The 17,312-nt window shown below is 39.9% G+C and overlaps 1 long non-coding RNA gene across 1 annotated transcript; it reads right to left on the bottom strand.

Annotated features, from left to right (window-relative positions):
- Positions 1–3,742: 3,742 nt before the first annotated feature.
- Positions 3,743–16,918, bottom strand: LOC131481823 (uncharacterized). Its single transcript, XR_009246588.1, has 3 exons — positions 16,794–16,918; positions 16,035–16,155; positions 3,743–3,830 (listed from the first exon to the last, which is right to left on the bottom strand). It is a non-coding gene; the product is annotated as an uncharacterized LOC131481823 (long non-coding RNA).
- Between the last annotated feature and the right edge of the window lie 394 nt (positions 16,919–17,312).

The following is a 17,312-nucleotide window of genomic DNA, read 5'->3' on the forward strand; positions in this document are numbered from 1 at the left end:
AGATGGGTTACCAACACAACCAAATCTTTGACACAGCTACAGGTTTATATGTACCATATGTACATACCCAGGATCCTGGGACAAATTCTGGATCTCTTGCATGGGTAGCAGGGTCACAAGTATGTAAGCCATCATCTGCTGCCTCCCAGGAGACTTAATAGCATGAAATGGAAGCTGAAGCAGTAGAGCCAGCACTTGAATCAGGCACTCCATGATATGGGATGTGAACTGAATCTTTATGCTGAATATCCACCCCAAAACACATATTCTATCAATGATCAATACAAACAACATATATACAACTGAAATGATACAATACCTGGAAATTGCCTAAATATTCTATCCAAAAAACAGGGAGACTAGATGAAACAAGATTGCCAAATATTGATAATTCTTGAAGTTGGTTGGTAATTTCATTATAATTTATTATACTTTTTCCTCTACTTTTGTGCATGTTTTATATTTTCCAGATTGAGTTCAAGGCCAGTTGGTTTGTTACAGTGGTAAACTTGCTCTGCCTAACCTGCAAATACAATGGGCTTTGTGGTTATCCTGCTTTTTGACTCCTTCACATGGTCATGTTCCTTACTCAGCAGCTCTGATTTAGACTATTTGACCCAGACTTCTTTCTTGCCTGTACCACCCTAGGTCTCATTAATAAATTTAATCCCTGGTGTTTGTGCCTTATATTTATCCCCAACAGACTTAGTATGTAATGTTTTTAGTTGTTCCAGTGAATTCTTCATAATTATTTCCCAAGCTTTCTCTCCTCCCTATTTCTATCTCTCTTTCACTTTCTCTCAGTTCCTCAACTCCAAGAGCAAAGAGCTCCAAGAGCAAGATATCTGATGCTCCCAAGGCTACAGAGTTCTGTTATCTTATTCATCAGCCCTAAAACATGTGCTTTCCACAACACCCCTTTACCAAAACTTTGTAAACTGAATGCTGCATGATCTGGAGTGTTTTTATCATCACTCTGGCCGGAAGGAAAGGATGTGGGCTACATTTACAGTAGTGAGGACAATGACTCACCTTTAGAATTGGTGCATTTCGAAAGCATGACTTCCCTCTTTCACTGATACTGAAAGAGTGTGAAAATGCAGGCAGTCTCGCTTTATAACAAGAAAAATGAGTAAAGCTTAAAAGTTTCATTGAGTCAGTAATTTCTAACTGTCATAACCAAATCCCAGATCAAAAAAGTTGATGAGTTAAAAAAAAAGTTTTATTTGAATACAACTATTTCCCCACTTTGTATCTGAATGTTATATAATTTACACTATTTTACTTTCAACAATTTATGTATTCCATGAAGCCTGTTCTTATAACTTAACTATTAAGCTCAACAAACACTTAGTAAGCATTATATTCAAAATATCAGAAATAAAAGTATTATAATTATCATGGCTAAGAATTATTAGGGACTTGCTCTATTGCAAACATTATTTATTTGTCAGGTATTATTTATTTAATCCTCTGGGCAATATTAGGGACTAAAGCTGCAATTATTCTCACTGTTCAATTAAAAATGTTCCCTAGACTTATAAAAATCACTTATAGGGAGAAGTTTTGATATTTTGTAAAATGTATCTGAACATGACTTACCTTTTTACAACTATTAAATGAAATATGAAACACAAATAGGCATATATTCTAACTTTGTTGAAAATTCAACTGAATGAGTTTTAAAGGCAATTTCCATGGAAACACATGAGAAATATTATATAATGCTATGTTGACTTTGTTATTCCAAATAATTAATTAAAAACTGAACTTCAGATTATTGTAATGAACTAATAAATCATTATTTTCTAATAAGTGTGGATGTCTTGTCTTCTCAACTTCAGATAATATTTCATGAGATCAGGAATACATATATTTATTACCATGATTTCAAACAGGGAAGGACTTTTAAAACTAGAACATTACACTCTTTTCTGTTATCAAACAAAACTTCATACTTCAGAACATACTAACATGTTTTTTAACCTTTAGTTACTGGAGTTTTCTAAGTATTGCCTCCTAGGAAAGAAGATTGCTTGTCAGAAATGGAAGCATTTAATTTTCTAAGTGGCTAATTCTAGCTTATTTTCTAAAACATCGATTAATAGATTTCTATTATATCAATAATAAAGCAACTATTCATTAACCTTTATCACAAAAATTGTCCAATAAAATGATTTCAAAGGAAGAGCACAAAGGGGGGAGTTTTCAACTAGAAGTGTTTACCATACTGTATTTCTAAGGAGCTGTAAAAGGCTGAAGATTTTTTTCTGATAGTTTATAAATCTATTAATGGCATCATGTTTTCTCTCACTTCCTTCTTTACAATCTACAGTGACTTCCCAACTCCCAGAATCCTGTTCTTGGCCCCACAATGTCCCCTGTGACCTAGTGGCAGTCGAAGATAAATCAAATAGGATCCCTGTCATTAGGCATTCACATAAATTACTTTCTGCTGATGATGAGAATCAATGAGTAGAATGAAGGGTGCCTTCATTGTGCCTTTGCTAACAGGATTAAGACATCTGGAACAGGTGCTGTTAAGCAGTGGCCTCAGTAGAGTATTTGAGTAGTTTGTGCTTTTTCTCACTAGATATGCCTGTCCATTGAACTGGGTCTTGGATGCTCTGAGATTAGCCAGCTTCCTGACGATATTTTCCCATTGGAGTTGACTTCTCCAAACTCCTTTTACATAACTCAGTATGTTTTAACACTATATCACTATAGATGTATTAAAATACAACTATTCTAGGACCCATGTTGTGGTACAGTGGTTGAATATGCCAACTCCCACATTGGCATCCACATGATCACAAGTTCAAATACCAGTTGCTTTACTTCCAACCGACTTCTTTACTAATACATCTGGGAAAGCAGCAAAAAATAGCCCAAGAGCTTTGATCCCTACATTCTTATGGGAGATCTAGATGGAATTCCAGGCTCCTGTCTTCAGCCTGGCCCCAGATTCACTTGCGGGAGCGAACCAGCAAATGGAAGATCCTTCTCTCTGTCTCTCTCTGTCTCTGTCTCTGTCTCTCTCTCTCTCTCTTTACAACTCTATCTTTCAAATAAATAAAATGCATCTTAAAAAAAAACATAACTGTTCTATTTTCCTTATGTACACACCCTGATCAATTTGATGAGGCTAAGTACTGTGGTGCCCATGCCTAAATAAGAGAGACATCTTGGTCTCATTAGAAGCTTACTTTGAAAATAATCTGTTAGATTACTTCCCCAAGAGGGTATACTACAAATACTCTGGATCTATTTTGATTTCCTTTTATTTGACTGGGAAATGTTTTAAAACACAATCCCAGTAATTCCTAAGTAATGTGTTTGTTGGGGACCTAATACACCTTTTGTACACTGGTTAAAAGCATCATATTGCCTCAATGATTCAGCCACATGGGTTGTCCCTGTCTCTGAGCCACTTGGTAGTCCTTTTTTAAACCTGTCTAATAATCTCCTGTTGTCAAAAAAAATGTTAGAAAATCTAAGGTCATTCTCATCCCCCTCTTCACCAAGGACAGTGATATACTTATGAAATGTCACATTTCCAAAGCAAAACTGCAGAAATAATCTGACAAGGGTCTAGTACTAGAATGGGTATCTACAGAATTGCAGCAACTGAAGTCCACCAGGATGGCTGTACAATGATATAACAGGATGACAATGTACATACACCACTTCCACAACAGCAACAATAAAGCAAAGGTATAAACTTCACATAGCCTTAGTCACTTACAATGACAGGAGAAAACCTTGGCCCAGTTAAACCTGATTGGGTTGTATTAAATATATGAACAGAAGGCAGAAGATTAGTATTTAACCTGGGAAAAGAGAAGCAAAAAAGCAAGAAGTGGTCAGTATCTCTCACGCATCTTTGAAGGGGGAAGTGCCTTAAACTCTGAGCTTGGGAATTTATTCCATTAGAAGATAATAATAAAATGGTAGTTTCTGTTACACTCATGTAGTTCCTATTCAATGGTAGAAAAAACTATAAACGCTCTACATTTACTTACTTAATTGTGCACAGCAATCTATAGGCACTTTTGTATCATCATTTTCAGATAAGCAAAAAAAAAAAAGGTACAAAAAGTAAATGTCACTTTCCCAAAGTCAAGAGTGCAACCGGACCTGAACAGAGGTAGCCTGGTGCCAAAATGACTCTCTGGTATTAGAATGTAGTAGAAGTGGGGAAGACTGTTTCCTTTATCTTTGGGAAGAGAACAAAGAAAACAAGCAGTAGTTGAAAACCCTTAATTGCTGAAGATTTTACCAGCAAGCTTACAAACATTTTGATGAAAATAACCACGTGAGTCAAACCCTCTGATCTCTGAAGGGGACAAAAGACTATTACTAGAGCATGAAAACAGACACAAGCCAGTGCACATTGCCTCTGCCACCCAATACTTTGGGAGTAACTATACAGAATTTACATGCTCCAAGAGAGAACAAAGAATCTGGGGTCATTGTACAAAGATTCACAATCCAGCTTCATTTCTTCACTTGCTCTGTATTCTTGGACAGAGCAATAAACCTCATTGATCCTATCTTTTCTGCTACAAAACAAAGATAATTATTTCTACATCATGAGGTTTTTGCAAGTGTCAAATGAGGGTGAGGGGTAGCTGAGAAACACTTGTAAGGTATAAAAAAGTTTAATTTTTTAAGTAGGAATTTGAAAAAAATATTTATTTTATTTTTATTGGAAAATCAGATATATAGAGAGGAAGAGAGACAGAGAGGAAAATCTTCTGTTTGTTGATTCCCTCCCCACGTAGCCGCAATGGCCAGAGATGAGCCGATCCAAAGCCAGAAGTCAGGAGCTTCTTCTGGGTCTCCCACATGGGGGCAGGGTCCCAACACTTTGGGTCATCCTCCTTGTTTTCCAGGCTTTTCCAGGCCACAAGCAGGGAGTTGAATGGGAAGTGGGACCACCAAGATTAGAACCGTCACCATATGGGATCCCAGGATGTGCAAGATGAGGACTTTAGTCACTAGGCTACAGTGCTGGGCCCCACTAAAAACTAATTTTAAAAAAATCTGAATTCTTTGTGGGCCACTTGACTGAAACATGAGATAGACTACACTCTATAATACCATGTATCTTTGGCAGTAGTCAACTTACATCTATACCATGAAGACTGGCAAGTAGATTAGAGAAAAAAAAAAAATTCTTTCCTATATATTTTTAGGCCAGATGCACCTAGCAGTATCCTTAAAAGCACTTTCTATGAGAGATGTTTGCATAGATTTTTTAACGGTATGCTCACCAAATCTGAGGTTCCAGGTACCTGAAGCCTGTGATCTATGCCCTTAGGAATGAAGCAGCACACACTAGGGCAGCAAGGTGGGCTGAAGCACAGCTGGGGGCTGTGGAAGCAGCCAAGCTTCTAACAGTAATCTGGAGTGCCTGAGCTCCTTCTTCCTGCTTTCCCTGAGACTTCAACAGCTGCCTGAAACTGAATGTCTTGCTCTCTATCATTGAGCCTCAATTCTGCCCTATTGGCTCTTTATCTCTCCCATCTGGCACTGACTTGCTGCTGGCTTCGCAAACTCCTATGTCTTCACTTGTTATCCCTGGCTTTGTTGCTCCTATCAGCAAATCCCAGCACGCAAAATATCACTGGCAACAAACTTTCAATGAATCATTTGACAACCAAAGTTTAATATTCATGTAAATAGCAGAAATGATACTATTAAAAATGGGATATATGCCAGTCTCATTGTGGGATAATGCAACCACAGGCAATAAATCATATCAATGTTCAATAATGATTGTACTTAAATGTTACTACTGTGCAGATTTGCATATTTTCAGATCAGAGAACCTAACGTTTAAAGAAAAGAACACATGCCAAAATAAAGTATGTACACATAACTTCTCAGGCTAGTTAGCCTCTTTTAGTGGTGGTACCAGCAGATAAATTTAGTAATCTTAAATTGAGTGTCTCAAAGGGAAAAAACAGGGAGTTGGCATTGCTGCTTAGCAATTTAGGGTTTCACATCTTTTGTGAGGCTCATGTCCTGGATGCTCCCCAGTCAATCAACTCCCTGCATAATGCACTGGAAAGGGTAGTAGTAGATGTTCCAAGTGCTTGGGCACCTACCAACTAAATGTGAGACCTGGATGAAGTTCATGGCTCCTGGCTTGCCCAGACTCAGGCCTAACCATTGTGGCCATTTAGGAAACCAAACAGTAGATGTAAGAGCTCTATCTCTCTCCCTACCTCTTACTCTCTTTTCATGTGACTTTTCTTCTCAAATAAATAGGTAAATCTTTTTTTAATAAGACAGAAATGGTATAAAGGTCATATGATTTTTATGTAAGCTATCATGGAAAAAAAATGCAGATTTCCATCCCATACTCGAAGATATAACATATATATATATATTCCCTGTTAATAATGATATTCTTGCCTGTTCATGTAAAACTGATTTGAAATGAAACTAAACACCATTATGTCCATCCTCCTCCAAAACTTCTAAGGACAAGGTATAGGCTCAAGCTAAATACAATCCAAACAAGCAAAACTGCATCCTTTATCTTAGATATTAGATAAGCTTTTCAATTATATTTTCCACTAATTTCTCAAATTCCTGTTAAGTGCCTAAGCTTAGATAGGTATTTTCTCAAAATTTTTCATTTAAACCACATAATCCAGCAATTATTTATTATGTCAAACTCAGCAAAATATAAAGCAGTGAGCAGAGTTAAGCAGCTATAATTAGCAAGACTAAAATTTACCTTTGTCCTCTGATAAGACCTTTCTATAACTTGGTCTTCCTTTCCTCATTTTATCGCAAAATTCAGTTAGTAACACTCAAGTGAACCCCTGATAAAATACACTTTCAAATTCAAGGAATTGTTTTCTCTTATGTTTAGAATTTGATCATAGATTTTCAAGCAGAAAGGACACTCAACCTTGTGAAGGTAAAGGCCAAAGCCCAATAAATCAAAAGCCGAGAGTCTGAGTAAGAACAGATATTTCTGAGACCATACTCTGCCTCTAGCTATGGTTCTCAACAGTATGTTTCCCCGGTAAGTCACTTCACCTCTCAAAACCTCAGCTTGTTCAGCTATAAAGTAGAAAAGTAATGGATCAAGTTAAAACCAGTTATACTATAACACTGTCCATTTAATTATAAACACACACAAACTGCAGGGCTGTGAAATAAAACCTACGGTAACTATTGCTTCCTTGCCTTGTTTTGACCTCCCACTCCAAGTTGCAGCCTCCCTTTCAGCTACTTCCTTTTTTAATATTTATTTTATTTTTAATGTTATTCACATAGTTGAGACGGATATATGCTCACGTGAACCACTGATTAGGGTAATGAGGATCGAGGCATGGAGGAAGGAGGGTAGAACAAATATTTCCATTTTTTTCCTTTTCTCCTGTGTCTGCAGAGTTCGGGGTGGGGCAGGGAGGAGAGGGGGACACTCCTTGGTGTCAAACTACGTCCACACACACAGAGGGTGGAAAGTCATTTGCTGTCATCTTAGAAACCCCAACGTGAGGAAGAATGTTCCAAGGGAGTGCCTTGAGTGGTTTTGAGAGTTCTGAGACATTTTTTATTTCATTGCCACAGGGTTGAGAAAATCTTTCCAAGATATATTGGTTGACAAAGTCCACCTTAGTGTATCCATACATCCAGACACTTGCTTCCAAAGCTTGGCCAGGAGACAGGCCCCACCTGTTCTGCTTTCTGTCCTTTGACAAGGGACCTGACATCTTTTACTGGCCTAGATGAGCTGGTTGTCACATGCCCCATATGCATCTGGCCATGCTGTCCATCACACAGGAATCAGCAACTGAGGAGGCCTAATCCTGACGTGTGCACTCCAAAGGTGGACCTGTGATTTTCCCTGTGGCCAGAGCTTGAGCCCAGTAGCCTAGTGGAGGAGTCCCCAAAGAAACTGTTTCTGGGTTAATCCCAGACCTGACTCTTGTGTGTACTGGCTAGTGTGGTTTCTGTTCGGTCCATACCTACATCAGCCTACATATGTACTAATCAATGCAGTTGCCTATTTGATTCTACCCTCAGCCCCATCACCCACACAAAGTGACAGGTGCTGCCACATCCTAGCCCTTACACACACCAGAGAGGACTACAGCCTAGTGGGAGTAACTCCCAATAACCCTTTCCAGGTCTGCCCCCAGTTCCAATGCCTGTGCATGCCAGCATATGCAGCAGTCTATTCCAATCCATGCAGCATCTCATCTGGCCCTCATATACACCGTGGTTGCTACAACTTAGCTCAGCACAATCTACCCCTGACTCTAACCCACATGTATGTGAATGGGTGCTGTTGCCTTGCCCAGTCTGGCCTGTCCTCAGCCCTGACTCTGATGCTTACCAGAAGAAGCTGTAACTCATCAAAAGAGTGCCCACATTTCCCCTACTATATCCACTCCCAGTGTCAAATCTTGTGTTTTCCAAGAGGTATTGCAGTTCAGCCCGTTATGACTTGTACCCAGTCTCAGCACTTGCCAGAGGATGCTGTGGCAAAGTCCAGTTGACCCATACTTATTCTGGCTCTTGTGTGTGCCAGCAGATGTGGTGGCTTAGCCTAGCACAGTCCTCCCCAAAATCCAGCACATATGCAGTATGCAGGCTGATGAGTGTTGCAGTCTTATGCAGCCTGGTTCACTCCCACCTCCAAGCTCTCATGTTCGCCAGTGTGAGAGTGGCCTAGCTTGGGAATCCCTGAAGTTCTCCTACCAAGCTTACCCCAGCTCCAGGTCTTGCATATGCTGGTGGATGCTGTGGTACTGTCTGGCATGGCCTATCTCACCTTGGAATTCCCTGGTGGATGCTACAGCCTTGTTCTGCCCAGCCTACCATTAGTCCAGTCTATGTCAAAAGCTGTCAGGCATTCTGGGCCTGGTTAATGCCAAATTTGTGTTAACTATACAAGTGTGCCAGCATAGTTGCCTATTCTTTTTTGCTGTTCTTGTTGCTTGTTTTTTGTTTGTTTTAAGATACGTGGAGAAGTCGATTTGGCCACTAATTCCGCCACTGGGCCAGGGACCCAAGGACCCTGCCAGGAGATGATCCCATGACTCTACCAGCAGGGACCTCAGGGAATTCTAGATTGCCTGGGAAAGGAGGTTTGGGTATGTGTGTGTGTGAATAGGGACCACCGAGGGAGTACTTTACATGTGTGTAAAGACATCTAACAGATTTCAAGGACCAAGCCATTGCACTTGGGTGAGGCAGTGAGGTTGAGACTAGTAAATCAGAGAGGGGAAACCAGAGGGCATATCTGAATCAGACCAATTCACTCACCCATGTGGGAGACCTGGATTGAGCTTGGTGGTATCACCCACTGCCTACCAGCATACAGGAAAGCTAAGACTAGGGGCCTTTCTGCAGAGCTAGGCCACAGTACCCACAAATGAGTGTAGGGGCAGGGAAGTGTCCACAAAATCTGGACCATGACATCAACCAGCACACAAGAAAACCTGGTCTGGGGGCAAACTCTGTATAGTATATATAGGCTAAACCCTGAAAGCCTGCAGTAGCCCCATTGAGTTGTATAAGAGCTGGGGATGGTTACAGGCCAAGCTAGGTATGACCACAGAACTCACCAACACTCATAAGAACTGGGATTGGGAACAGGCCAGGCTAGCCCAGGTTATAGCATCCACCAGTATGGACAGTATGGGTTCAGGGCAGGCCTGACCAGCACAAGTAAAAGCATTGGGGGTAGACTATACTGGCAGGAGCCTAGCACCCACCAGCAAAAGTGACATCCAGGTTTAGGAGCAGGTCTGGTGGGGGACCTTGGGGAACTCCCCCTCCTAGGCCATAGCTCCCTCTGGTGAGCACAAGCAGGTGGAGGGGCAGGCCAGGCAGCATTGTACCACTCATCAACATATGTGTGAGCTGGTTCAGGGGATAGGCCACACTGAGCCAAGGCTTAACCCCCTCTAGTATGCAGGACAAGGTGTGAGTCGCACCAAACTAGGCTACTTCACTTGCCAGTTTATGTGGGGACAGGTTGGGAAGGGTTAGGCAACAGCACCCACCAGCAAGAGTTGGGACCAGGAGAAGGCTGGGCCAGGCCAGGCTGTAGCATCTACTAAGAAGTGCTGAGACTCGGGGCAGGCCATGCCAGGTTGGGTTAGAGCATCATCGGCATGCAAAGGATCATGCCTGGGAGCATGCCTGGTAAGGGGATTAAGAGGATCCCCTGCTGGACTGCAGTTCCCACTGGTGAGTGCAAAAGCAAGGGTTTGGGGCCTACCTGAATGTGGCTGCAGTACCTGTGAGCATGCATGTGAGCTAGATCTGGGGGATGGGCTGTACTGGCTAGACCCAAGAACCCACTGGTGCTTGCAAGAGCGAGTACAGAATGGACTGGGCCAGCTTATGGCACCTGCTGACCCACATGAGAGCCAGATCTGGGGATGGGCAAGGTGGGGCTGTGTTGTGCCACCTGCCTGTGAGAACCAGAATGGTTGTGGGCATTATGACAAGACCTTAGTATCTAAAGATGAATGCTAGGACTGGGACTGGAGGTGGGCCATCTCTGGCAGAAATGTAGGTCAGGTCTGGGGGTGAGCTAGGCTGAGCCAGTATGCAGCATCCACTAGTACCTGCCAAGAGCCAGGATAGGCTGCAGGCCATAACACTTGCCAATTTACATAACAGCCAGGACTGGGGGCTGGCCTGGCTGGGCTAGGCTGCAGCAACTTCCTTTATCCCTTTCTTACCATCCACTACTCTCATATTCTCCTAGTTCTGGCCAGTCCCTTCTGCATCTAGTAACAGCTAACTTGTACCTAAATGATACAAGGTTATTGTGATTCAATTTAGAGTTGGGGTTGTATTTCATCATTTTGATTCAGTTTATCTCTTCTGCATACACACACACACACACACACACACACACCATATCACTTTTGCCACTTTTCTCTCCAGTAACCCATATTTGAGTATTGTTTTTCTAGTAACACTTATGTCTCAATACTCTTAATTATAGGGAAATAATTTCTTCTTAAATATGCATACTATATGATGCTTTGAAACACTGAAGAAAAGAATCATTTCTTGTGTTAAATCAAACTCTCCTTTTGTCAAATATATTGAAGAATTTTCTTCTTGTCTTTCTGTTAAATTAAAAAAAATTTAAGGGCCCGGCGGCGTGGCCTAGTGGCTAAAGTCCTCGCCTTGAAAGCCCCGGGATCCCATATGGGCGCCAGTTCTAATCCCGGCAGCTCCACTTCCCATCCAGCTCCCTGCTTGTGGCCTGGGAAAGCAGTTGAGGACGGCCCAATGCATTGGGACCCTGCACCCGCGTGGGAGACCTGGAAGAGGTTCCAGGTTCCCGGCTTCGGATCGGCACGCACCGGCCCGTTGTGGCTCACTTGGGGAGTGAATCATCGGACGGAAGATCTTCCTGTCTGTTTCTCCTCCTCTGTGTATATCTGGCTGTTATAAAATGAATAAATCTTTAAAAAAAATTTTTAAATAAAAATACACTTCATCCATTCCTTTTCTGTGAAGTCAGCTCTTCACAAAAGGTCATGTGTACATCAGGTTAAAACATCCTATAGCAAATTAGGTGTACTAAAAGAAAGATGCCAGTCTCAAAGGATTACATGCAATGTGATTCCATTTATATGAACATTTTCTTTTCTTTTTTTAATTTTTATTTTATTTGAAAGACAAACCAGACAGATCTACCATTGATTCACTCCTCAAATTCCTGCTACAACAGGGGCTGGGCATGCCAAGGCCGGAATCTTAGAACTCAATCCAAGTTCTATATGTGGATGATAGGACCCAATGACATGAGCCATCACCTGTTAACTCCCAGGCTATCCATTAAAAGGAAGTTGAAATGAGAAGTTTGACAGTAATTCAAACCCAGACCCTCAGTTATGGGATATGGACATCGCAAGCCATGTCTACACCAAACTCATGCTCTTGCACACTTCTCTGAATCTCTCTGGAAAACATGAGAATATAGGAGCAGAAAGCATGTCAGTGGTAGGCAGGGGCAGGTGGGGGGACTCTAGGTGTCAGGGGAGGGAGGCGGTACATATGATTATAAAGAAATAGTAAAAAGAGTTCTTTAGAGTGTTGAAATTATTGTCTCCTATTGTGTTGGTGTGCTGGTAAGCACAACAAAAACTATATATATAATAAAACTCATAAGACTGTATAGCAGAGGAAACTAATACTATCTTTTAAATATGCATATATATTTGATAAAGATATTAACATTTAAAATAATTACATTTTTATATCTTGTGCACCAGATGCTTGTTGTATTTTTTTTCATTTTAATCCTCATAATAACTCCACAGACATTAGATTCTTGACTTGGCAGATGAAGAGACTGAGGTATAATGAGGTTGATTAACTTGTCCAACTTCACAAATCCTGGGAGAGGCAGCACATAGATTCTTTTAAGTCAGCCAAACTCCAGAATTACAAGCTCTACCACAGGGTCAGCATGGTGGCATTGCATGCTGATATTCTGCCTGTAAGTGCCAGCATCCTGGCTGCTCTACTTCCCATCCAACTGCCTGTTTATGGCTTGGGAAAGCAGGGGAGGGATGGCTCAAGTGCTTGTGCCCCTTTACCCACATGGAAAATCTGGAAGAGGATCTTGGCCTATGCCTTCTGATTGGCTCAGCTGTAACCACTGGAATCATTTGGGGAGTGAACCAGCATATAGAAAACTACTCTTTGTCTCTCCTCTCTGTAAAAACATGCCTTCAAATAAAAATAAATACATCTTTAAAAAAAAATAGCCTTACCACTCTCCTGTGCTATCTTTGAAGAGTGAAAAAGAGCTTATCTGCTCGCTTACCAATTAAATGGCATAACCTATTAAGGAAATATCTGGGTCTCCCAAAAATCCTACTGAATACTTCTACCAGCTAATATTTCAACCTGCTAATTTATCTTTCTTTAAAAATTTTTGTGAGTTGAGCAGGATTTGTCTCCCCACAACTCATACAGCTGTTTAAACTCTGTTGTCTTAATATTAACAGTTGTCTGATTGGAGACTTGATCTAATGCTAACATCTGCAAAGTGGGTCCATGAAAAGTCTATGTGATGTGGGATGATCAACCTCAGAGGATGGTTCTTTAGAGAAGTTTAATTATGTCAGCTCAGGTTCAGGCTAGGTTTACTTCGCCCTTCTAAACACAAAATGATCTGTCCTCTCAACCTGGTATTAAGCAGCCTCCATCACATGCTATGATAAGAAGTGGGGGGGCACCCAATTCTGTAACCTCGAACTATGTGATGAAATGAATCATCTCTTTCCCAAGAGACTCTTCCCAGATACTTTCAAGTAAGCAATAAAAAACGAATTAATATAGCAATCAAATACCTTTCTGTTCAAAACCAGTATCTAATGTGTAAGGGCATTGAAGGAAATTTCTATTTTATCTATCCCTTAAGAAACTATAATCCTAATGAAAATAAGTTAAAACACTCAGTTCAAATAAATTATTAAAATATTGAAAAATCTTACTCCTCTCTCTCTGACTCCCTATTTCCTCAAAACTAAATCCTTCCGGATAGTTTTTGGAACTAAAACCTCTTACTAATGAGACAAACGGATAAACACACCCACGTCTGGTGCCTTGTGGTCATGCTTACAAACTCACACAGGCCTTTCAGGGCCTGCAGTTGATAGAGCCAAAAACTCCAACCCATGCATTTTGCAAAACTAAAGCTATCCTCTGCAAGCATAGTACATGCATGCTTCACAATTCAGCAGTAGCAACCAGAAAGAAAGAACAAAGGAGAATTACGGAGGCTTCCAAATCAAAATTGACAAAGAAATGCTAAATTTAATAAACACTGTCTTGAGAAAATAAAGGTTGCTTAGAGTTGATACATAGATTTGCCTGAAGAAAATTCACTTTCGAATTTTTAATGTTCAGTATCTACTAATGATAGATTTAATCACCTCAGAACTATGCTCAAAACAAGACATATTCATAATCATCCTCCTGCAGGTTAGGATGTCTTAGTGTTGATTGGATATTTCTGTCTTTGATCTACCATCCCTGAAACATTCAGAATTTTGATGGAACCCAACCACCATCCTCCTCCTAACATCTATTATTATTATTACTATCATCATCATCATCGTCATTGTTGTTGTTGTTATTTTCCATGATACAGTTTTGTAAGTACAGGGATTTCCCCCTCCACTTACTCTTCCTCCTTCCCCAGTCCACCCTCTTACTGTTTTCCCCCTATTACAATAGTACAGTCCTCCTAACATCTTTCGTCTAACCTTTTCAAGATTCAGCAGCAGTACCTCTAAGTAACTGTGTCTTGTATAATAAACAACCAAATCTCACTTAAAGTCATATCAAAAAAGGAGCCAATAAGAGAAATGTAGAGGAAAATCTAGCTGGTATTTGGATTCAGTTTCCTGTACTCCCCTCTTTACTCAGGCATTTTTCATAAAGGGAATACAGAACACGTTATTTGAGTGTTCTAGTCTTCTATCAGGTACATAAGTACTAGAGCCATAACTTGTAAGACTACCACTAAAATCAACTCAGACAATGTTGGCCTAACAAAGTTCCTGCCAGATCGCTTCTTGGCCTTTTGGCTAAGCTCAAGTGTAGTACAAAGTTCCTGCCAGAGAGTTATGCTTCTCTGTAAGTAATAGCTACAGTTGTAGTTAAAGAAAGAAATCTTGCACATAGGATAGCATTCATCTATAGCCATGTGCAGCTTTATTTCATAATATTTCCTTAGGCAAATTTCTCTAATCCTGCTTCAAATTCAGGTTTGGTCTTGTTATAAACTTAGAAGCTTTTCAGTGTTGATCATTACTTACTAGAACACTTCCCACGGAATACAATGGTGTTTTGGCTAATGAAATTAGGTTTGTTAAAGGTATATTTAGGAGATGTGAAATTATTTTGCAACCTGATGCAGCTAGCTGTGAGATTGCAAAATCTAAAACACAGACATAAGCACACACACCCACACACCCAGGAAGTTCAGGGGTCTTGTGGAAGTCAGTAGCTTATCTATTATGTACACTCCACAGCTGTAAACAAAACCATGTGAGGACTCAGCTAGAACACTTCCTCTGAGTCAGTATTAAACAAACTTCCGAACTGCCAGGGAAGGAAATAAAACCACTGTACTGTACCCTCAAAGACACCCAGGACAGAAGCCAAGGATCGTGGGAGTTGTATTCAGTATTCTCTCAGAGATTATAGCAATAATTAAAGGAGGTTTTTATCATAAAAACAAAACACTGCTTTAATAATCAGTAACTAGCAGAATTAGGGTAGGTTGTAGTCCTTATCACATGGAATGGCACTGTTTCTGTTTTACTGCACAAGAATGATAAGTTTCTACTGAGTGATGATAATAATTTCAGTGTTACAGTATGTATATGATTTTGATACAGAATAAATCAGAGGCAAAGATCTTAAATGGGGAAAAAACAAATAAAACACCGGAGGATAATGGGTTTTCCGTAGCATAATGCAATGGAGAAGATCGAAGCTCTACAATGAAGTATTCCAACTCTGCATTCTCTGATTTGGTGATCTGTAACACACTGTATGTTCTTACTGAGATTCCATTTTCTGATCTACAAGGTCATGACATTCACAAGATTATTATTAAAATCCAGTTAAATATCAAATGAAGAAGCATCTTGGCAAATATTAAAAAATTATAAGACTATCAAATGTTATTATAATGATTTGGGACTTTAATCTGTAAATGTTCTCAGATCAACTAACGGAATTAAAAAGAAATCAAATTTAAAATACCCTGGAAATGTTTTTGCTTGAGGTTGACAACAAATTCTAAAGTTTAGCTCCTTTGGCCTGTAGTAAATTGTAGGTTTTAGGAAGGAGGAGAAAAAAAAAAAAAGATTCTCAGTTTTATCACCTAGAACTCAAAATCTGTAATCATGGTGGAATCAAGAGAAGAGAGGAGCTCTTGTTTACAAATTTCAGAGTTTTAGAAAAGTAGCTGCAGAAATTTCAAGGATTAGCTTTCTAATACTTACCAATGTCTGCAAGGTAGGCTGCTTCCTTATGTGCTGTCTGGGTGCTCAGACAGTAAAGGACATTTCCATTGCCAATAAGCAAAAGCCTGGCCTCACACTTGTTCTTCTGAAGGTAAACTTCCTGAAAGGAAATTAAATACAGAGAACCACTTCTACTTCAGCCCAAAACACTGTGAGAAACATTTAGAGTAAGCTAATTTTTTCTTTAAAGTACTAAACGAACAGAAAGGGCTATTATTTTTTTCATTTATAGTAGAAAATGAAATAAAAATCAAAGTCTAAGAGATATTTTACTTTTTACCTATGTCCCTATAAAAATATGCTACAAAACTGGAGTTTCTCCTTCCCTCTCTATAATGTTTTACTTAAATTCTAATCTCCAACCTTTGAAAACAAAAAATTTAACCCAAAGAAAGAGAACTATAGCACTCTGAATCATCTGTATATGTGGGCGACATAAATAAAAAGAAAGACAAATGCTTCATTCTATTTCTATTACTCAAATCCTACAGGGACATTCAGGTTCTTTGTTGTCTAAGGTGAACTTGGTACCTCCTGGGTTCACTAGACATGTTGAGAGGTCAAACAGAGTCCATCCTTAAGGCAGATGAGATGCTGTCCTATTTTTAAAAGACCTCGAAAGAAGGAAATTCCACAAGCTTCCCCCAGATACACATTCCAGTGTCTATCAAACCTCACTGTCTGAAAATTTTTTCCTTTTTCCTTATCTAAATCCCTCATTCTGCAACTTAAGCCTACTACCTCCTGTCGGGTCCCTCCCGGAGACGGCCATCCTGTTCCACAGGTCACCCTTGGTGTGGGCTGCTCTCCGCTCCACAGCACAGGAACCTCTCCAGTCTTCAGTCTCTAGCCACACCTCTTCCACTGTCACTGCCAGTCACCTGTTTTTCTCCAAATTTTTCTTCTTACAGTCTTGTCTTCATTTCAAAAACTATGTTTAAAGGATCAAAGCAAATGGAAGTTATTGTCATTTTATTACACTGAAACAACTTAATTCCAACTTTCTTTGCCCTCTTTCTTCCTCCATGTACATGTATATATATAAATCATTGTAACCACCATTTATGATTTTTTTGGAATTCACTGCATGCTTTTAAATTTCTTCAGTTTCACAACCTAAAACATGCTTAGAATAATCTAGTTTGTCTTTTACCATATTTTTGATAATGAAGATATAAAGTTAGTGATCTGAAGAAATTCCTTTCACTCAAATTTTCTGATTAATAATTACTAAAGCTGCATGCTGATTCCTAAGTA

This window comes from Ochotona princeps, chromosome 14, assembly GCF_030435755.1.
Source record: "Ochotona princeps isolate mOchPri1 chromosome 14, mOchPri1.hap1, whole genome shotgun sequence".
In the NCBI taxonomy this organism is placed as follows: domain Eukaryota; kingdom Metazoa; phylum Chordata; class Mammalia; order Lagomorpha; family Ochotonidae; genus Ochotona; species Ochotona princeps.